Source organism: Herpailurus yagouaroundi, unplaced genomic scaffold, assembly GCF_014898765.1.
Source record: "Herpailurus yagouaroundi ecotype Mexico unplaced genomic scaffold, PumYag 190, whole genome shotgun sequence".
Classification (NCBI taxonomy): Eukaryota; Metazoa; Chordata; class Mammalia; order Carnivora; family Felidae; genus Herpailurus; species Herpailurus yagouaroundi.
Window position 1 is genome coordinate 30,444,708 of NW_024412421.1, and position 22,188 is coordinate 30,466,895.

The 22,188-nt window shown below is 46.4% G+C and overlaps 1 long non-coding RNA gene across 2 annotated transcripts in view; it reads right to left on the minus strand.

Annotated features, from left to right (window-relative positions):
• Positions 1–4,732: 4,732 nt before the first annotated feature.
• The window catches only part of LOC121009831 (uncharacterized), a 147,205-nt gene continuing 129,749 nt past the window's right edge, over positions 4,733–22,188 (minus strand). For both annotated transcript variants that reach the window (XR_005780851.1, XR_005780848.1), the window contains one exon: positions 4,733–4,807. This is a non-coding gene — a long non-coding RNA (uncharacterized LOC121009831). The remainder of the gene's footprint in view (positions 4,808–22,188) is intronic.

The following is a 22,188-nucleotide window of genomic DNA, read 5'->3' on the forward strand; positions in this document are numbered from 1 at the left end:
TAACTTCACTCGTTTATTGCTAATAGGGAATTTTTATTTACCCTTTGTGTTTTTGTTTCAGGGAGTGGAATTTTAGTTCACTCATCAAATGTGACAACCATGAACGTTCTGAAGTTGCTGTAATTATCTCGACTGACACAAAAGCAGTCCCTCTTCTCCTGGAGTTGAGAAACCAGCAGAAAGCGCCTCTCTCCTGCCTTGTACAAATTATGGCAGAAGTGACCATAAACGCTCACTTTAACAGAAACATTTTAAAATCAGGCTGCATCGTCACTTTTTCCTCATCAATATGCACAAAAACAGAACAAGAGATAACTCAAAATGAAGAACTCGAACATTAGCACCTTGTATAAAATGACTGGTGGTAAAGACTGAAAACTTCCCTATTGTTATAAGATACCTATTAAATTAAAATAATCATGAAAAAATAGGATACATAACAAATCACAACCACATGTAGAGTAAAAGGAACTCCCAAGTCTTCATGACACCACCATGTATTACCACTAACAACTCCAGGGAGTGGCTGGAGGGCTCTCTTCCTCCGGACTGTCTGGGATGATCTTGGCCTGACTTGCTCATGCACCTTTGGTCAGCTGGCAGGTCATCTGGGTCTGGTGGTCAATGACACTGTCATGTACCAGTCTGGCAGTGGGCTTCGTGCCTGCCAAGGCAATATGGTGACTGGGCCCTGTCTGTCAGCACCCAGCAGGCCAACCCCGGGCCTGTTCACATGACAGTGGCCTAATTCCAAGAGAAAGAACAATCATGGCACACTGTCACCTCCACCCCAATCTGTTGGCCAAAGCAAGTCTCAGAGGCAGCGTAGACTAAAGCCTCCATGCCTGGATGGGACAAAGGGCAAAGTCTTATTACAGAGAGCACATGGAGGAGAAAGGATAGAGAACTGGGAACTTTCTGAATGACTTGTGCAATCGGTCTACCACAGTGGCAAAAGAATAATGAAAGCAGGTAAAACAATGCCATCTTCTTGATATTAATATAAACATTTACTACTGATATGGAATTAGATTCACTACATAGTCTAAATTAAGAAAGACACACTATAAAATACTGTAGTCTTATATTTGTCAAGTGAAAATATGTAAGGAACCCGTAAGTCTCATATAACACCGTTAACTAGAGTGAAAAGAAAGTACAGTTTTTAAAACCATGTAAGTCAATGAGAAAAAGATCAATACTCCTTTAAAAACTGGGCAAGTAGGGGCACCTGGGTGGCACAGTCGGTTAAGCATCCGACTTCGGCTCAGGTCACGATCTCATAGTCCGTGAGTTCGAGCCCCCCGTCGGGCTCTGGGCTGATGGCTCAGAGCCTGGACCCTGCTTCCGATTCTGTGTCTCCCTCTCTCTCTGCCCCTCCCCAGCTCACGCTCTGTCTCTCTCAAAAATAAATGAACATTAAAAACTGGGCGGGTGACATGATGAGACCATTCATAGAAGAAATGCAATTGCATGAATTAAAAACGGTCTAAACTTATTACTAACTAAATCTTTGCAATTAAATATTACACATATACACACCCATACACATATATAAGTATGCGGATATATGCACGCAAACGCACATGTGCATATATTTGTTTTTTACTTTTTATAAAAATATATAAATTTATGAATCTATTCTAAACACATTGAAAGGATACAATTTTGCCTCCCAAATTTGCAGAGATTTTCTTAAAATGGTAACACCTGCTGTTCTCAGAGTAAAGTTACTTTTATACACCACCAATGAAAATGTAACCTAGAGTAAGTTTTCTGGAGGCCGGTTTGTCAAGAGGCATCAAAAGCTTTGGTAATCGTCACGTTCTCTGACAAAGTATGCCAGGAAATGAATAAGGCCTCCATCACAATTTAGCTCCAGATTTGTTCTTCTGAGTGTTATATAGAGAATACAACATTGCAAAGAACCCACGTGACCAAGTGAAGGGAGTAAATGATATAAAATTAGAGTATATCCATATATCCATATAATAGAATACTTTTCAATCACTACCATTCTGTTGACCTTGAGAGGTTCATGATATGGTAATTGAAAAGATACGGTATGTCAGGTGGACTTTTTGTTTAAATATGTGTTTATATTTATACAGACCACAAAAAGCATCAATACTAAAATTTAAATGAAACTGTACTTTCCAATTTTTTTCTTGTGTTCATTTTTCCATTTTTCTAAAATGATTTCATATTCCTATCATCATAAAATAAAGCCACTTACTACCCAAACAGCATATTGGTGAAATATTTGCAGCAATTATCATAAACGCGGGCTCAATATCTTCTGTGTAGAGACTCCATAAGAAGTACATGGCAAACAGCATAAACTCATAAAACAAGATAAACAACTAATTAAAAAAACACCTTTAATGTAGAGAAAATATATGTGAATCTTAACACTAGCTAGCATAGGATTTTTTTCAATTCTAATACTTTTCCACTGGAATAATACATGTGTACAATCCTTCTAGAAAGCAATTGCACATGAATCGGAGCCTTTACATATAAGTCACAGAGCTGTAAAAAAGTATCAGAGGAAAGTATAAGGGAATTTGTTCGTGATCTCAGGAGGGAGAAGGTCTCTCTAAACAAGACAAAAAAATAGATGCCAAAATAGAAACAATGACACATACGCCCACACTAAAATTAAAATCGTTCTATGACAATAGACCTCACAGCTAAGTTGAAAGCAATCAAGAGATTGAGAAGCACGGTGAGCCTTCCAGCCAAGGATGAGGAGTTCAGCAAATCATTACCCTAAAAGCAATTCTAAAGCTGAAAAAAATTAACAAAAACAACCATTTCAGAGCCCTGGACATCACCAAAGGCACACAACAACCTGCGAAGTGTTTGTGCGTATACAACCGCTAGACTTTCGCTAAGAACAGGGGGACTCTGCAGTAGTCTCGCCTTGGACTGCGACCAGAACTGACTACCCACCACCATCACCACCACCACTGCCATCACCACCACCATCACCAGAGGGCTAGTGCCTAGCTGGCAGAGATCCGGCCAGGGTGGATAGCTCTGAGGAGTGACAGCTTCACATGCCCACCAGGACAATGCCCAAACCTGCAGGTGTTATCAGTGAAGGTGACTATCGTGGAGGCAGGGAAGGCCCATGGCTTTACTTGTTTGAAGTTGTGGTCTTGGGGACAGCACATTCCTGGCTGAGGATGCACATGCGTGAGCGCACACACGCGCGAGCGCACACACACACACACACACACACACACACAGCAGGGACTAAGCAGGACACAAACACAGCATACCCCGCCAATGGAATACTATCCAACAGCAGAAAGAAATAAAGTCCTGACACATTACAACATGGATGAACCTAAAAACAATTATGCTAAATGAAAGAAGTCAGATGGAAAAGACTATATATTGTATGATTCCATTTAGTCCAGAAAAGGTGAATTCATTGAGACAGAGTACAGACCAGTAGTTGCTAAGGGCTGGGAGGTGGGAGTGTGGATGAACTGCAAATGGGCACAAGGAAAACTTCAGGGTTGGCAGAGAAGGTCTGAAAGTGTATTGTGGTGAGGCTGCACAACTCTGTAAATTCACTTAAAATTCTTGAACGGGAGACTTATGACGGTTGCATTTTACGGTGTGTGAGTCATACTTCAGTACAGTTATTTTAAAAAAGAGATAGGGAGACAATATTTGCGACATAGCTGAAAAAAAGCTGAACGTCCATAATGTACAGTTTGACACCTTGAAAGAAGAAACTCGGCAGGCAGACAGGCCGAGACAACTACAAAAGCCACATGTGAAAAGGGGACCAATTCACCTAGAAATGAGGGGAAAGCAAGACAAGACAAGACCGTATGGCCTTTTTCCATCTTCTCAAGTAAAACACTAAAGAAAATGTCTTGTTCCCATTTTACAGATTGGAAAGAGAAGGTCAGAGTTTCAGAGTCTCGCCCAAACCCGTCTCTTCCGGCGGTGAGTGAAGGTTTGCCACCATGAACTTGCACGGTCCCTCCCCCACAATCTTAGTCCCTATCATCCCCAATCCAGCGTCTATGTACACAGTGAAGATATCGAGACATTACAGGTTGGGAGGGACTGGGCGAGGCTCGCTGAGCTCCGTAACGCACTCTGTCAGGCATTTGTAGTATTCTTATTAACACCTAATGGTCCATCAAGGCTCATTATGGATTTTTGTTTTGCTCTTCATGGCTAGATTAAGATTTCATTAATGCCAATTTATCACCAGGGCCCTAAGTCTAGCTAGTGTCGCTATGGCTTGTGGTAGAAGCCGCGGTTGGTGCAGTTTCGGAGATTTCCCCAACCCCCACCTCGGGCCGCAATGTCAAGGACCCTCCTCTGTCAAGAGAGCCGGTGCGCAGGGGCTGGCGCATCACGGCCTCTGCAAGCACCGGCTTAGAGCCAGAAGTCCTCGGCTATCGCCCCGGCCTCTCCCTTGTGTTTCAGTCTCCTCTCTTGTAACAAAACCACCCCTCCAATCTTGCTGCACTTGGGGAGAACGGAAGACCGGCTGGGTGGGAACGGGCTTAGGAAAACGTGGCACAGAAATAGGCTTCGTTAGAGACAGGGCCTACCTTAAGCCGCGTAGAACAGACACCCAGCCTCAGCCTTTAGGAAACCACATTGATCTGGCTTTCAAAAAACAGAGCCAACCCAAAAGCGACCTAGACCAAAAATACTGTATTCAAAATAAAAGGCAAAGATCTCCTTACCTGACAAAAGCCTGCAGTCCCAGGGTTCTGTAGCAAGGATGCTGGGTCCGTGCAGATCTTCCCACAGGAGACTGCAGAGCCTGGGAGGGAAGAGTAAGTTGGAGTATTTGGGACTCGGGAGGAGCGACCAACCTACTGTCTTCCCATGACTGCCGGCGGCGTGCAGCAGGTGAGAATGAAGCCCGAGGCATGATTCTGAATCAGAGTCACCTGGGCACCAGTTTGCTTGGCATTAAAAGCTCCCCTAGTTAATTCTGATATTTCCTTAAGTGCAGGGCTCGTTGTCTTACTACAGAGGATCTCAAAAGTAACTATGTATCAGGATCACAAGGAAAGTTACTAAAGACAAGAGCCCAGGATCCTTGAAATAAGACCGAGGACTTTGTGTTTTTGCCAGGTTCTCGGAGTGATCTTGATATGACCCAAGATTGGGAACCAGTGAATCAGCAGATTGGCAATGTCTGCTGGGTCAAGCCATCCAACCATCTGGGGAAGGAGCCACTATGAGCTAAGTGGTGTTACCTGTGCAGTGCCTGGCTTGTAGCAGGTCTGAGTAAATAACCACACCTGACTTACCCAGCACACGCTGCAAGAGAAAAGAGTTCTGGCACTTTAGGACGCTGGACACAACCCAGAGACTCCCTCTATGCATCGGTTTGTAAACTACGATCAGCTCCCCATATCTTGCCCCAGCCCTGTGCAAGAACCACCCATGGACATGAATAGTGGATATCCAACAGTGCCTTAGTATCAACAGCTTAACAATGTGCATTAAGGGAACAGTGATGCTAGGGGGTGGGGGAAGGAGAAAGACAAGGGCTATTTACTAGGAAATCCCTCCCTTTGGGGACTTTCTGTCCACTGCCTGTCTCAAGGTATTTGTAATGAAATCTTCAAAAGCTGGGGATGAGTCAAAACAGGGTTTGAGTTAACAGAGATCAAAGCTCCTTACCATTCTAAGGGCTTCCCCAACACAGTGTGTACTAATTATTCAAGGATAAAATGGGATGGGGTGACACAAAAATCATTCATTCATTCATTTATTCGTTCATTCACTAAGTGCACAACGCTCGAGGATCTGGATTACTGGGATCAGGATGCCTGGTTCTACCACTTCTAGCTACGTGTTTGCGTTGTTTAATACCTGTGTGTCTTAGTTTTCTCTCCCATTAAGTAGGGATGACAACAGTATCTACCTCCTGGGGAATCTGGGAGGACTTGACACGTTGTGTAAGTATCAGGACACTGTCAGACGCATAGTAAGTGCCATGTAAGTGCTGCCTGTTATAATTCATTTACTTTCTCACAAGGCATGCTGGTGAGGCACACATGGAAATCCCCACCCTGCACTCAAGGGCCTTCCAAACAGGCAAAGGAGACGGGCAGGCGAGAGTCAACTGCTACAGTCCCGTGTGGTTGGGCTACAGGTCAGAGATGGCAAGTAGTGACGGAGGGAACGCAGATGCGGGCGCAGAAGCCCAACGTCCCAGAGCATCATTCGGTGGGAGAACTGGGGAACTCTCAGAAGCTCTCCCGAAACAGAGCCCCCAAGCATGAGCCAACTGAACAATGTGAGGGGTAGTTTTCAAAATGCATATTCCCTGGACCCATCCCTGGAGACTCAGAGTCCCTAAGTTTGCAAAGGGCCCCAGGGTTACCCATTTGCAGTCCCCCTAGCAGGTTCCAATCTTCAGCCAGGCTTGGTGGGCACCGGCCTAGGGGTAGAAGATGAGTAAGAAAAGGACAGGAAGGAGCTCATGGGTGAAGAGAGAAGTGGGCAGAGGTTGGGGACCCCACCACATGGCCTGGCCAGACCTTCAGCTTGAATCCTAATCTCAGTCAGAGCCCTACATCCCCACTGCACGCTAGATGCTCTCCCTCCAGTCCGAGGCAGAGCCCGAGAGTCTCTGACCCGTGTTGCTAGTTTCGGACCGCTTCTCTTCCCTCTTCCTTCAGAGATATTCCCCCACTTTGGAAATGGATAATTACTTAGAGCGTTGGCTTGTTTTCTTGCCTACCGGACATGAACTCCATTCTCTGCTCCTTCATCACTGGGTGGCAGGCACGCAGCATGGTGCCTGGCACGTAAGAGCAGCTCAATACACCTGCTGCCTCACGAGTGATCTGGGTCACTGCATCCGCTGGGTGAGGACAGCTCAGGTACATCTGAATTTGTTTACTCAGAGTCACAGACTTCTGCCTCCCAACCACTGTCAAGCTCAGGCCCGACTCTTTTTGCCTCCTTGATGCTTTTTCACCATTTTTTTTTTTTTAAATTTCTCCGAGGCTGGTGCTTCTTCACAATAATTTCTCTGAGTGTCTGGAAAGGCCTTACGTGCTCGATCTGAGGCAAGCCCACTCACTCTTGGACTCTACCTTCCGAGCACTTCCAAGGACTCTCATCCTTCCGAGATGGCGCTCAGGGTAGAGTTCCATTTTAAACTTGATGGGTGAATTCTTCCGTTACATTTGAACCAAGCTGACGTAAGAAGAGCACGCAGCCCTCCTGTCCACAAATTTCATTTCCCCGATCATGAAAAATGCGGACTGTTCGTGAAAAACTCAGAAAAACAAATGAAAACCATAAATTGAAATAGGGCCTCAAAATGTACCTTTCCAAACCCAATGAGACCCATATTTCAACTGGACTAGGAAAGATCCCAAGAGTGTGATAAATATTGCCATGAACTCTAGAGGCCTGGCAGATAATTGAGGAATCAGAATGCGGAAGGTTAAAAGGAATTCCGGTCCAGGAACTGTGGGCCCAGATGTTAGTGTCATTTGCCTTAAATAGAAAGGCCAGGTAAAAATCATTCCAACGGAAACAGAGCAGCGTCACCAAACTCCAGCCAAACACTATCATCCACCAAAGCCAAAAAACAGTTCTGTCACTCATCCGTTCGACAAAGCTTTAATGAGCATCTTCTATGAGCCAGGCACGTCCTAAATCCTGGGAATATGGCACAGAACCAAACTGACAAAAATCCCTGCACTTAAGAAGCTTATCTGCTCATGGAGGAGATGCACAGTAAACACGTAAGTGACTTTATACTGTGATGAGTAGTGCAAAGTGCTATGAAAATAAAACAAAACAGAGCCGGAAGAGAGAAGATGCCAGAGATGGGGGGATGCTTGGAACAGGGTGGACAGAGCTAGACTCATGGAAACGGCAGCATTTGATCAAAGATCAAAAGGGGGTGAGGGATTGGGACACCTATGTGCCTCAGTCAGTTAAGCGTCCGACTTCAGCTCAGGTCATAATCTCACAGTTCATGGGTTCGAGCCCCACATCAGGCTCTGTGCTGACAGCTCAGACCATGGAGCCTGCTTCTGTCTCCCTCTCTCTGTTCCTTCCCCACTCACGCTGTCACTGGTTCTCTCTCTCTCTCTCTCTCTCTCTCTCTCTCTCTCTCAGAAATAAACATTAATTTTTTTTTTTTTAAAAGAGGTGAGGGACTGAGTCACGTGGATTTCTGGGGGTAAAACCTTCCAAAACAGAAGAAACAAAGTGTGCTAAGTTTGTGAGGTGGGAACAGGTCTGGAATGTTAACACAAGGTGGCTGGAGCAGTGTGAAGGAGGGCAGGAGAGAAAGGCGGGGCTGAGCAGAGACTGCAGGCCGGCAGGGAGGCAGAGGCTAGCACAGTGCAAAGAACCCAGTCTTTTTTTTTGGGGGGGGGGGGGGGCCAGTTATAATTCTATATTATCTTTAGTTTGTTGCTCAAATTATTCCAACTTTGGCTATTGGAATCTCTTCCAGGTGGGCTCCTGTGTTCAACATGCCCTTTATCTTCTTTATTATTTTTTTAAATATAATTTATTGTTAAATTGGTTCCCATACAACACCCGGTGCTCATCCCGACGAGTGCCCTCCTCCATACCCATCACCCGCTTTCCCCTCTCCCCCACCCCCCATCTACCGTCAGTTTGTTCTCAGTATTTAAGAGTCTCTTATGGTTTGCCTCCCTCCCTCTCTGTAACTCTTTTTTTCCCCTTCCCCTCCCCCATGGTCTTCTGTTAACTTTCTCAAGATCCACATATGAGTGAAAACACATGGTATCTGTCTTTCTCTGCCTGACTCATTTCACTTAGCATAATACCCTCCAGTTCCATCCATGTTGCTACAAATGGTCAGATTTCATTCTTTCTCATTGCCAAGTAGTATTCCACTGTATATATAAACCACGATTTCTTTATCCATTCATCGGTTGATGGACATTTAGGCTCTTTTCATAATTTGGCTATTGTTGAAAGTGCTGCTCTAAACATTGGGGTACACATGCCCCTGTGCATCAGCACTCCTGTATCCCTTGGGTAAATTCCTAGCAGTGCTATTGCTAGGTCATAGGGTAGATCTATTTTTAATTTTTTGAGGACCCTCCACACTGCTTTCCAGAGCAGCTGCACCAGTTTGCATTCCCTCCAACAGTGCAAGAGGGTTCCCGTTTCTCCACATCCTCGCCAGCATCTATAGTCTCCCGATTTGTCATTTTAGCCACTCTGACTGGCGTGAGGTGGTATCTCAGTGTGCTTTTGATTTGTATTTCCCTGATGAGGAGCGACGTTGAGCATCTTTTCTAATGTTCCCTGTGAGATGAAAAAGTTAACGAGAGTTTGAGAAGCAAAAAACAAAGACCAAACTGAAACTTTCATCTCCTGCAATCAGAAACATGGTTTGAAGATGGCTAATGAGCCAGCAGGGTAGCAAATGCCTCCAGACACAATTTAATGTCACCTAAGTTCTTTGGCATACCGGCAAGGGTGCCCCACATTTGGGCAACACAGCACAACTCTTTCCCTTGAATTCAGACACGGTTACTGGTCCACTTGAGAATATACTTCTTTCACCAGAAATGAGAGAAATTGACATTTCCAGATATTAAATGGGTTCCCTGTTATTTTTAGGGCTTGGGCAGCTGAAGCCGCTGAACTCAAATGTGCTCCCTTGATCAAAGAGGCCTAAAAGGATTCCCCAGCCCTGAGAGCTGTGTCTCTAATAGGATTATGCCTGAATTAAACGACGGAACCATTTATGACTTAGGGCACTCTCTGGCTTTGAAGTTTGCCTCAACAAATGATCCATTTTTATATAAACCAGAGCTGGAGAATGACAAGGAAGCCTGCAAGTAGTCCCAAATGGAGAGCTTTGTACAAGATAATCGGGGGAGAAGAAACATTTGAACTAACACTCTGGATCTGCCTTTGAGCAAATGATGGCATAGAGAGAAAATGTTTTTTCTCTCCTGAAGCATTTGACAAGGCTGAGGTCATTTTTTTTACTCAGAAGCAGAACGTGTCCAACATCTTCCCACCGTGTGTGTGTGTGCGTGTGTGTGTGTGTGTGTGCGTGTGTGTGTGTGTGTGTCCGTGCAGGAGCACATGTGTTTTCACGAGCTCAGTGCAAACTCCCTTACAGTGTTTCTTCAGTCAACATGCATCAGGTACCCACAGGGTGTCAAGTGGAGAGAGGTTAATAAAACATGGGTTTTTTTCCCCCTCAAACTGCTCACAGAGAGAAGAGGAAGGAGACACAGAAGAAGGGGAGGAGGTAGATGGAGGGGGGAGGAGGCAGGGGGGAGGAAGAAAATAGGGAAGAGGAGCAGGGACAGAAGTCCCTAGCTCTTGACTTTGGCTTGGCCATATAACTTGCTTCACCCACTGGCATGTTAGCAGGAGTGACAAAAGTCTTGCCGGGGGGTTGAATGGCTGGGTTCGCCGGCTTGTCCCTCTGCCATCGCCATGCGAGAGCAGGCTTCGACTAGCCTGTGGCTCCAAGGAGGACGAGGGACACGTGGAGTAGAGCCACTCCCACTGACTCCCAGCCAACCCACCGTCATGTGGCTATGACCAGCCAAGTTGACCAGAGTCACCCAACTAAGTGCAGATGACTTCATCTGAAACACAGATGCTGAAGAAATTTAAAAAAAAAAAAAAAAAAAAAGATTCTTTTAAGCGCATGAATTTTGGGAGGTGTTTATACAGCAATGGTTAAATAACACAAGCGTCATCTTCATTTTACAGATGTGGAAGCAGAGGCTACAAGAGGTTAACAATCTGCTTTGCTCAAGGTCATTGTTCAGTGGTAGGATTAACAAGCAACTCTGTCTGGACTTTGAAGCCCATTCTTCATTGTTATGAAATTCTATCCATTGCTGAATCAATTCTTAAATGTTAAGTCATTCTCCCTACAGCATCAGTTGTTTCCTTTATATTAGAGAGTAACCTTCTAGTGACAAACTAACAGATTCACAGAAAAAGTCAATAGGACCTTTCTGACTAGGAAAATATATACATAAAACAGTGTCACATAGCTCAAGTTCCTCCGACAAAGCCCTGTGGGTCTGACAGCAAACACAGAAAAGACTTAAATTTTAATTTAAATGTAAGGGTTTCTTTTGGCCCTGTAACAACTCATCTCTCTTTAATTTATCAGGAGCCCCAGTAATAAAATAAGACCCAAATCTTCCAAAGTATAAAATATATCTACTCTCAGAAGGTTTGCAAATTACATATTAGTTAGCACTGACTTTCTTCTCCTGCTTAGATTGCCTTTTGGCTGCACCAGAGCTAGAGGGATGTGATGCCAGAATCACCTGACGGTTTCATGAAAAAAATCCACCAGTCCAAAGGCAAAGCCTGTCCACCCCCTCGCTCCAGACCTCCTAGAGCCCCGTGTGAAGAGATGCTGACTGAGCTCCGGTGACCAAGTGACATGCATGTTTTTACAGAGTGGCTGATGTTCCACTTCCCTGGGGAGGTCAGAGCAGGCTGACCTCCCCGGGCGGTGCACCTGCTGTGCGTTACATGTGTGCCTGCTGTCTGCACGAGCTTGTGGATCTTACCTGGATCATTTTCACAGCATCTGTGAGATATACAATGTCCTCTTTTTCGAAGTTAGAAGACAGAAGACGGGAGAGCTTTAGGAACACTCACACCGAAGTTACTCAACTAGGAAGGAGGAGAATCAATATTCGAGAACTTTTCCAGCCCTGTACCTTACGTGGTGCTTCACTGAAACACATTCCTAAGTGGAAAAAAATAATAATTTATGAGTTAAAAACAAGCTTCTGTTGAAGTACTGGGGTTGGTGAACAGGAGACTGTGTAAGATAGGATGCTCTCAGCTGCATGTACGAAAAATCAATTAACGGCAGCTTACGTAAGGAGATGTAAGGATTCTCTGTGACATGAGAGTCCAGAAGCGTCGAGACTCTGGGGTTGGTGGATTCAGGGACAGGCACTGAACGCAGCAGAAGTACCAGCACTCTTGTGCCCTTGGTGGACAGGGCCCACCAGCCACAGTATTCTTCCTGCGGAGGCCAGACGTCCTCAGTCTTTCTTAACTTGGTTAAGAAAGCTATTATCAATTAACTAGAGTTGGCAAGTGGGATAAAATGCATTCTTCTCTGAATCTGACTCTTGCCCGCTGAATAAATAATGCCGAAGCACCTGCCATATCCCCAGCAATCCTGACAACCAAAATAGCGGGAAATAGAACAGAAACAGAGCAAATGGTGCTGGCCCTGGACAGTCCAACAGCTTGCTGGAGAGACAAAATACAGACGCACAGAACAATGAACAGATTTATTTGAAAGCTGCATTCCTGCAGCTAGTAGAGAACAGACTGTCTTCATCACTGGTCAAGAAGATGCTCTGCAAAGGGATGACACGGAGAGTTCTGTGGTTTTCACTTTTGACCTGGGTCTTGCAACATTCTCACTAGTGGAGCCCCCACTTCAATCAGAATGAGTCTTGTACTGATTTCACTTTATTTTTCTATTTATAAACTATCTTCCCAAAGCTAGAGAACTTCTGACAAAACACAGGACTTGTTTTTAGAAAAAAATAGGGTTTGTGTATTAAATATCGATTTGTTCAACCATTAATAGAATGATGTCAATGTTTATTATGCTGTGGAATTTGTTTCAGAATTCTGACCATGATTACAAAGATTTATTTTTATTTTATTTTATTATCTTATTTTATTTTTTTACAAAGATGCTACGCTATTGTTTCCATTCAGACCTAAAATAACTTTTAAATTTTTTTTTCAACATTTATTTATTTTTGGGACAGAGAGAGACAGAGCATGAACGGGGGAGGGGCAGAGAGAGAGGGAGACACAGAATCAGAAACAGGCTCCAGGCTCTGAGCCATCAGCCCAGAGCCTGACGCGGGGCTCGAACTCACGGACCACAAGATCGTGACCTGGCTGAAGTCGGACGCTTAACCGACTGCGCCACCCAGGCGCCCCCTAAAATAACTTTTAAAAAATACTTCATTTATTCAACTTGTTTACAAAAATTCCTGTTCCCTCCTTCCAGGTGCTTCATAACTTAGATAACACCCGGATTCACAATATTGATTTCAGATTTCACGTTTTGCATCAAATTTCATTAAAGAGATATCTTCTTGCTTTGGACTCTGAAGATACCCCTGGCTGAAATTCCAACTGTGCTGCGGGCTTTTAATATAAGGTCTGCGTGCACTGGTGTTTAACACCTCATTTACGGAGTCATGGGAATGACAATCACATCCTTGGGTATCTGGGGTGGCCTGTTCTCAGCCAGGGAGCCAGATGGAACACCACCAGCATTTAGAGACCAGATTACCAGGAAGAGGAATGGCTGCATCTGGAGTCATGCACAGAGTCAAGAAAAATGTAAATTTGAGACCGAGTGAAAATTTGTCATGTCACAAATTCTGACTTCTTTGGCCACTAATCACTTCCGTGGTCACAACACAGCCTTGTACCACACCATTCACCCGTCATCACTGCCAAAGCACTATTTTCAGTGGGCTATTGCTAACCCGGCTGTGGGCCCGCACCTCTGTTTCAAGCCAGCACTGCCCCCTCCCAGTCTTACCTTCTCCAATGCTGCCAGTGATATTTGGTTTCAGTTTATAATATAATCCATAAAATATGCAAGCCATTTATTTTTCAACTTTTACAACTCGATCTTTAAAACTCTTTGGAGATTTTATCTTCCAAATTTAGTATTTTTAATTTTCCTAATGGTAGTCTACCTTAATTTGGCCAATGAGGGCAAGTAACGAAGCTTTAGGAACCCTGATAAGATATAATTTATTACAATAAATACAATAGAGCAGGTTTCAGTTAAATGTAATTTTTTTTCTTATTGTGAAACAAAGACATGCTCATTACAATCAATTCAGACCCTCTCCAAAAGTATAAGGAAGAATTTAAAAGTCACCTTCAATCTCCCAGAATAACCAAGGTTAGCGTGTTGGGGCCTATCAACGAAGACGCACTCACTCTCACGTGCCCATATGCACACGTGAGCACATTTTCCATAAGATGGGATCGTGCATACTTGACTGCCAGCTTTTTTTCACTCAATAATATACCATGGGCATTTTTTCCCATGTCAATAAGCACAGATTTTCACAATCAAATTAAATGCTGCAGAAGATCCCACCTGCTGACTGACGTACCAAAATGCATTTTGCTAATCCTGTGTTCATCATTTAGGGTAATGCCACCATTTCAATGTTATAAATCACCTTGCTGGGAAGATGTGCTAGCATCCTTCCCCAGCCATGACCTGGCTGACCTCTCAAAAACAGAATAATGGACCTGCTATTCTGCTGCTGCAAAACCTTTGACGCTCACCACCGTCTGTGGACATCACAGGGGAGAGGACCCAGTGCCTGCGAACGCAGGGCCCGCAACTAAGCGGAGGACCCCCATGGTCCGTCTGCCAGGAGCTGAAGCACAGAGGTCTCTAGAGACTTCTTCACGAGTTTACACAAGCTGTTCTCCAGAGCGGCTCCAGAAGTAACTGGGAGACTGGAAGGTGGAAAGCTGGAAATCTTACCCAGTATTGTGAGGGACAATTCAGAGAAAGACTGTTCTCAGTCCCATTCCTGTGACTGGTCTCTGAGTGCTGGGAGAAAACTTGCATTATAAAAAGAACGAACGAATGGTCACGCTGTGAAGGCGCCACCAGCGATGGGGCCAGCTTCTCTTCAGTTCTCCCCAGAAACAAAACAGATGAAGAAGTCTCACCGTCATCGCTTTTAGGAGCCAGCCCAGAGACCGCAGGGAGAGCCTTCACTGACCCTCGACAGTGCCTGGGACTGCAGTTTGGAAGCCACCAGCCCAGGAAAGGCCACTGCCCAAGAGCGGCTTTATCCATTATCCAATGCTGCCTCCTTCAGCCGGCCTTTTGCAGGTGTACTTTCTCTCCCAAAGGAACGCGGTTGCTAACTTTCTTGTTTTTGTAGCCAGGGCTTTAAGAGTGTGGTGGCAGGACGCTCGGTGGCCCATGACCACTCCCTGTGAGGCAACTTCAAAGTCAGGTTGCAGACTCTTTCCCTCATGACGAACGGGCAACATGGCAGTTTGTTTTCTTATGCCTCTGCCATCTTAAACGGTTCATAATTGCCACAATCTCTCTGAAATCAGTTGTTTCTACAATTAATGACTGATTTCACAGGGCATTAACCATCCCCAGTAACAGTTCATTAACTGCTGGCAAGCGGGAATATGCCGCCGTTCGAAGGCACTTACGCTGCGTTCAGAGGACCCGTGCCCGCAGGGCAATAACAAGGAAGACGGCCTTTCTGGGCACGTGGAGTCACAGCGCAGGGTCGCAGATCCCCGCAAGATACTTTTGGTGTCTCCAGTCGGGCCTGAAGCTGCGGCCAGGCGGCCAAGATGCCAGGGGGTGGCGCTGGGACCAGAGTGGGAAGGAACCGTGGCCCGTGACGGGGAGGACTACAGCAGTCCACTACAAGCTCCCGTGATTAGTGAAGGCAGGTGGTGGCAGGCCGCGGAGAGGGACAGCAGGAGGTCTGTGCAAAGGGCAAAAGGGAAGGTGACTGCTGCTTGCAGGGGCTCCAAGCTATTGCCTGCCCCCACACGCTGGACCTGAAGCTTCTCTAGAGCAAGAAGCACTCTGGCCCGGCATCCCCGGGGCCTAGCCCTGTACCTGGCACAGGCTACGTGTCGAGTAAGTGAACAAACTAGACGCAGAGGGGAGTTCGAGGCCAGAGCGAGCCTTGCTGAGTACAGAATAGAGACCTACACCTACAGGGAAGCGGAGGCAAGCCCTTATGCATGAGCTGGGCCAAATGGAGACCTAGAACGGGCTTGAGAGCACACTCTCCAGACTCTGTGTTCCAGGCTGGTATTGAGCTGGCTTCCACGACGAGCTACGGGGTGGCTCAACTTTCTAATGGTCCTACCTTGGCAAGGCTGGCACGGGAACTGAACGGGCCTGGGGAGCCCGCCGGCGAAGGTCCATACCAGTGCACCACCAGGAGAGGGTGAGTGGGGAGGTAATGTTCCCCAAATACGGTGTAACCCTGTAATGGCCAACGAGACCTCCATTTTGGCCCCCATTACGCCTTCAGCCTCACCCCAAACTCTTCTCTTTCCTTGCTTCTATCACACTGGCTTCGTCCTACATGCCATATTGTTTCCCACTTTTGGGCCTCTGCACACACTATTGTCTCTGAATCTAATGTGTTCCCCTTCCTGTGGTTCAGCTGATGCCTGCATGTCCAGAGAAATCTCCATCAGAAACGCTCTTAGTACTCGGTGCCCTTTGTAGCACAGGTGCAACTTGTCAGTGTTGTGTCACCGTGTGGTTAATGTTGTCATTCCCACTCACAACCAAACTCCAGATAACCCACGTGCACTGTGTTCAGCCCTGTTTCTCCAGTGCCTAGCACCATGCCTGGAACGCAGTAGGTTTTCAAAACATTTTTGCTAAATGAATGAAGGCATGTGAACGGGTCCTTCATTTTCCAGTGGGTGACAAGACTGGAGTCAATGAACTGGAGGAATCTGCCACGTCCTTCAGCAAACAGGCTGTCTTCACGACACACACCTTTGACCATCTTAGGGGAGTATGAAGATTTTACTGGAAATAATCATTAAAAGACAAAGCAAGTCAAGGCCAGAAATGGCTTGTTTTCACCCTGTGTGTTGTCTTTTGCCTATTCAGGCTAAAACAGCACATTTCCTGGGAGGCTGGGTATCTTTACAGATGAATTCACCACTTTGAAGCATTTGACAAAGGTTGACTTGTTCCCATCTAAGTTGACACCCTTTCCTGGGTTTCATGGGTCTCTGGCCTGAAAAATACATTGAAAGCATCTCAAAGCCTTAGTAAAGTTAATTTGGAATCCGTTGACTTCATCTTTATGGTGGGCATTGCAAATCACTTTCAGGATCAGCGTGTTTTGGGTTTTGTTTTTATTTTTGTTTGCGCCCCTTAAAAATGGAAAGAAGAAGAAATATGCCCCAGGGGAGGCTCACGGCTGGCTGGGACTGTTGGAGTTTTGTCATCTGAAGCTCCACTCGGGGCAGAAGGGGGCCAGGATTAGGGGGCAAAGCAGCAAATGAGCTCAGAGAGGCAGGAACAAAAGCTGAAAGAGGTGACCTCACCTCACAGGGCCAAGGGAACAAAGCTCCCACCCAGCCCTCGGCCACACTGCTTCAGCTTGGTCCCGGTCTTTGTAACCACAGCTTAACAGTTTACGTGGGTGACGTGCACAGCGCTTTCACGTTCATTAACTCATTTGATCCTCACAACTCGGGGGAGGAGACTGGGGCAGGACTTTGTCGGCTGGGAGAAAAACAGAAACTCAGCTTGCAAGGGACAGTGACCCACTCTTTTGACCCCCTCGATCAGTTTTCATTGTTGTATGTAACCCTTCCTACCAGCTTCAAAATAATACTTACTGAGAACTTGCTCTGTTAACACCAAAGACTCTGCAAAATGTGTTACACGCATTATCGTATTTAATCCTCTCAATAACACCATGAGGGTGTGTACTTCCTTCATGAGGCCGCTGGAATGAATCACCACAAGTTTCTTTGAACAATGGAAATTTAGTCTCTCGGAGCTCTGGAAACCGAAGTCCAAAGTCGGTGTCGCTGGCTAAAATCAAGTCCGGGGCAGAATCCCTTCCTTGCCTCTCCCAGCTTCCACTGGCTGCTGCCATTCCTTGGCTTGCGGCCCCATCATTCCAGTTTCCAAGGCCAGCATATTTAAATCCCTCTCTGTATTCATCTCCGTCCTCTATGTGTCTCCTCCTCTGTGTGTCTGTGAGATCTGCTTCTGCCTCCCTCTGTGAGGATCCTTGTGATAGCACTAAGAGCCCACCTGGATTATCCAGGATCATCTTCCCCTCTCAAGATCCTGAACTTTAATCATACCCACAAAGTCCCTTTTCCCATTGAAGCTAAAACTTGCAGGTTCCGGGGATTGGGACATGCGTATCTTTTCAGCCTATCACAGGCAGGTAATGTTCTTCCCACTGCGCAGGCAGAGGAAACTGAGGCATGAGAGATGAAATCACATGCCCAAGGAGATGAGACTAGGGCTTGACCCAGTCACTGTCACCAAAGCCCACTAAGCCGTAACGCTTTCCGAACTTGCCTACCACCCGCGCGCTCTTCTTAAAGAAACAAAAGACAACTCCAAAGACAGTCTAATTATTTTCCGGGCATTAAGTCTGAGGTTAGCAGGGACTGTGGCCAAGGAAGCACAGTGCCCAGGAAAGAAGCCTCAGTCCCCCTTCCACACACACTCACACCGGACCACTCATCTTACTCTGTGAACAAGTGAGTCGCTTCGGAGAGGCTCTCAGCTTGAGAACCACATCTTGTTTCCCGCGAAAGCCTTCTCAAGGCGTAGCCCCCTCACCTCGCCCCGTCTTCCCACGCCAGCTGTCACCCAGCAGAGGTGTGGGGAACAGTTTTCATTCTTGTGGAACACACCCAGGGAAGGCCAGATATTCGTGGTTCCTGGATTAAGGGAAATGTTTCCTTTGGAGCTGCTTTCCTACAGAAATGTATTACCGCGTGGATTCAAGTCTCCTCACTTTCTAATAAAACTATTACCACTTTAGGTCCAAACTGGTAATGGGAATCTGTAAGGGATCCAGCTTTACAAAAGCTTCCAGAATTTGTATCATACCAGCAACTATATATGCATGGATAGAGGTGAGAACACACACACACACACACACACACACACAGATTTTTCTCAGCCTCAGACTGCATCCTCTGGAACTATCTCAGAAAGGAGGTACCATCCAGGCCCCCTTGCCACTTCTCCATCGTGAGCAGAGTCACAGCAGGCCCAGAAGTGACAGGCCCTGTGGAAAATGGAATGAACACGCACACTGACTCAGCCTCAGACCTCACAGATCCAGCAGGACTGAATGCAACTGTCAAGAGCTCATCTTCTCGGGGTTCCAAGTCCGCAGCCCAGCCATTGCGAACCCCCGACACAGCACTTCAGAAGGATGATCGGGGAACTGAAACTCTGGGTGAGAACGTGAGAACAAGAAATAAGGCCACAGACAGGGAAGAGCTCGAAAACAAGTCACAGGCAGATGTGATTAAGAGGCAAAAGGAGGATTTCAGAGCACTTCTCTCTGTATGGGCAAAGAGGAGAGGACTGATGCTCGAGATGAATATAATACTGCCAGGGACCAAAACAGTCAACTTCCGAAGTCTCCAGGAGCCTCTTTCAGGCCATTCAGAGTTACTACAGGTGACATCAAAGGATAAAACTAACTTACAGCAACACCCTTAACTCTGCCATTTGATCACCGAACAGCAAGGTCCCCAACTGATTACTCTGGAGTGACTGTGAGTCCTTTACCACCACCAGGGACCACTGTCGAGCCAGGGGGCTGACCCCACATGCCACGCTGTAGGACAGAAGACAGTGCTGTGTCCTACTGTGAGTGTCCTCACAGAGCCATCTCAGAGCATCTGGGACCCAAATCACATACTCACTTCAACATACAAATGAGTCCTTCGAAGCCACAGCTCCTTAGTATCAGATGAAGGAAGCCCTTTCAGGCCCACAACCTCCGGGCAAGGCATCCAATCAAATTTTGCATCAGGATTTGAGATCAGGGTTCAAATCCCTAGGGGGACTCGTACAGACCCTGAGAGCCATCCCACACCTCCTGGGGAACCATGCTGGCCAAAATCAGTCCCGTGCCCCCGTAAGTCCCAGATCTCTCTGACTTTGTGTCTTCTCACCCATGTGTAATGGGCTTAAGAATCTGCCCCTGGCCATCAGGAAGGTCCTGTGAAGAATACATATATGAGAGTGCTCCGTAAACTAAAATGTTTTATTTAGACAGAGTAAAGAATGATAAATTTTCCACTGAAGAAAGAGTACTATACAAAAAGACTATTTTCGGAGCGTGTGGGTGGCTCAGTCGGTTGAGCGTCCGACTTCAGCTCAGGTCATGATCTCACAGTCCGTGAGTTCGAGCCCCACATTGGGCTCTGCGCTGACAGCTCAGAGCCTGGAACCTGCTTCAGATTCTGTGTCTCCCTCTCTCTCCGCCATCCCCCCTGCTCACATTCTGTCCCTCTCTCTTTCAAAAATAAACATTAAAAAAAAATTTTTTTAAGATTATTTTCTAAAGCAATTGCATGTGTAATTCATCAAAACTGTTTAATGCTATTCAACTAAAGTTTGGCTGCAGTTGAAAAGACGGTCTTTTAAAACTAAGGCTTGGGTTGCCCCCCTATTAGGAAGACAGCTCTATTCAGGAAAGCAGGAGACCCACGTCGGCTAGAAACTGACCTCTGGGTCAGGGTTTACCCCGCGATTGTTAAATTTGCCCCTCGCCGATACTGTCCCAAAGAAGACCTCTCCAGTGTAATGACTTGCATTTGCACCCATTCTTGCTAAGCCAGAGGAGGAGCACACCCGGGCTTTTGCACACCAGGCCTCGCTCCTGCAGGGTGCAGCCCACATCGCTCCACCAGAAGAAGCCTTGCACTGCTTGTCCAGACAGGCAGGTACAGCAAAGTGTGTTCCAGAGCCGAGGCAAGATAGGAAGAAGTTGCCTCCCTCTCACCCTACAGGGAGCTCTGCCCCTTGGGTAAAGGATGCATCAGAATTCAATGTTTGCACAGGATAGATAAGGATATGCCAGATATTTGTGAGAATTAGAAAAAGAGCTTCCCTCCAGGTGGGACAATGTTTTCAAACGTACCTCATTCTCTGAGCGGCATGGCCCTGGAACCAGTCTCCAGCTTAATTAAGATCCAAAGTAATTGCCTTGGTCTACAAGGTCCTTGCCTGTCAAGTACCTGTGTACCTGAGGAAACTCCTCATGGGGTTTCTGCCTACTCCTTGGTCGTGCCGGCCACTTGCATACCTTTGCCCTTGACTTCCTTCTGCCAGGAACGTCCTCTCCTCAAGCCTCGCCTACTTTTTTACCTAGAGAACCCCTATTCACCCTTCAAGATCCAACAAAGTCAGCCCCTTCAGTGGAGGCTTCTCCCTGCTCTCAGCCTTGCTTCATCCTTGATTCCTTGGAGGCCAGCCCAGTGCCCAGCATGAAGTGAGCGCTTGCACCTGCTGGGTGAAGGAAGGAATCTGTCATTTAAGCCCCCTGGGCAGCCTGCATATATCTTGGTAAGCCACCCAATGCCCCATGTTTGAGCATGTATCACTTTGTACTATAAATGTGAGTTCTTAAGGGGGAGGATCTGTGTCCTTTAAGTTCTGCATCCCTGAAATCCAGCAGAGAGTGCATAACATGCTTGTCGAACTGAAGGTATTCAAAGCGAGGATCTGTAAGAGCAATCCACTTCAAAATTTTTATTTCTGGCAAACTGGTCCACATCTGACATTCAGCAGAGTGAGAATCCTAAGATGAAAGGTCTGTGCCACTCACTAGGGCTGACGACTTTCCTTAAGAGAAGCGCCCGCTCGGAAGGTCCACATCGGACTCCTCTGAGCTATGTGGCATTGACCTTACTCTGAAGGATAGACACAGCAGGCCATAGGACACAGAAGGCACTGCAGACGGGATTGGGTTTCCTAACTCCCCTGTCTTTAAACTTTGTTGACTGTTGCTTTAAATATTTATAACCCAAGCAGGAAGTTTGGCTGGAATGGAGAAGAGTGGGGGAGGAGGAGCTGTTTCCCTCTGCCTCGATGATGCTGGCTGGCAGAGTGCGCCCTCGCACTGCCCTTCCACGTCTTGGCCGCTGGCCCCCAAATGTCAGCCCATCCACGGCGGGTGGGGCGACTGTGTGGGGATTTTTAAATGACGGTTTTGTTTTTATCCACAGCTATTTTTCCTAGTCTCGGGATGTACTGTTGACCCAGTCAGGCAACAGGGACACAATGCAGAAAATTGTCACTTGACCCATCCCTGCGTGGAGGGGCCCAGCCATTATGTAAAAAGGCACAAAAGCTTCGCTTGGGGCCAAAAATTCCAAGTCAATGCTGAGTGGGCTGGGAAGTTAGAAGTGGGATGCCTCAGAGGGATGATAGGTTTTCTCTCTGTTTTTTTTTTGTTTTGTTTTGTTTTGTTTTTAGGAGAGAGACGGAATCTTCCAGATAGGGCCTGCTCAATAGTTCTCAGCAGAAATAAATACTGCAAGAAAGATAAGCCCTGACAATCACCACTGTTTATGTAGAATCTCTGGCAAACGGCA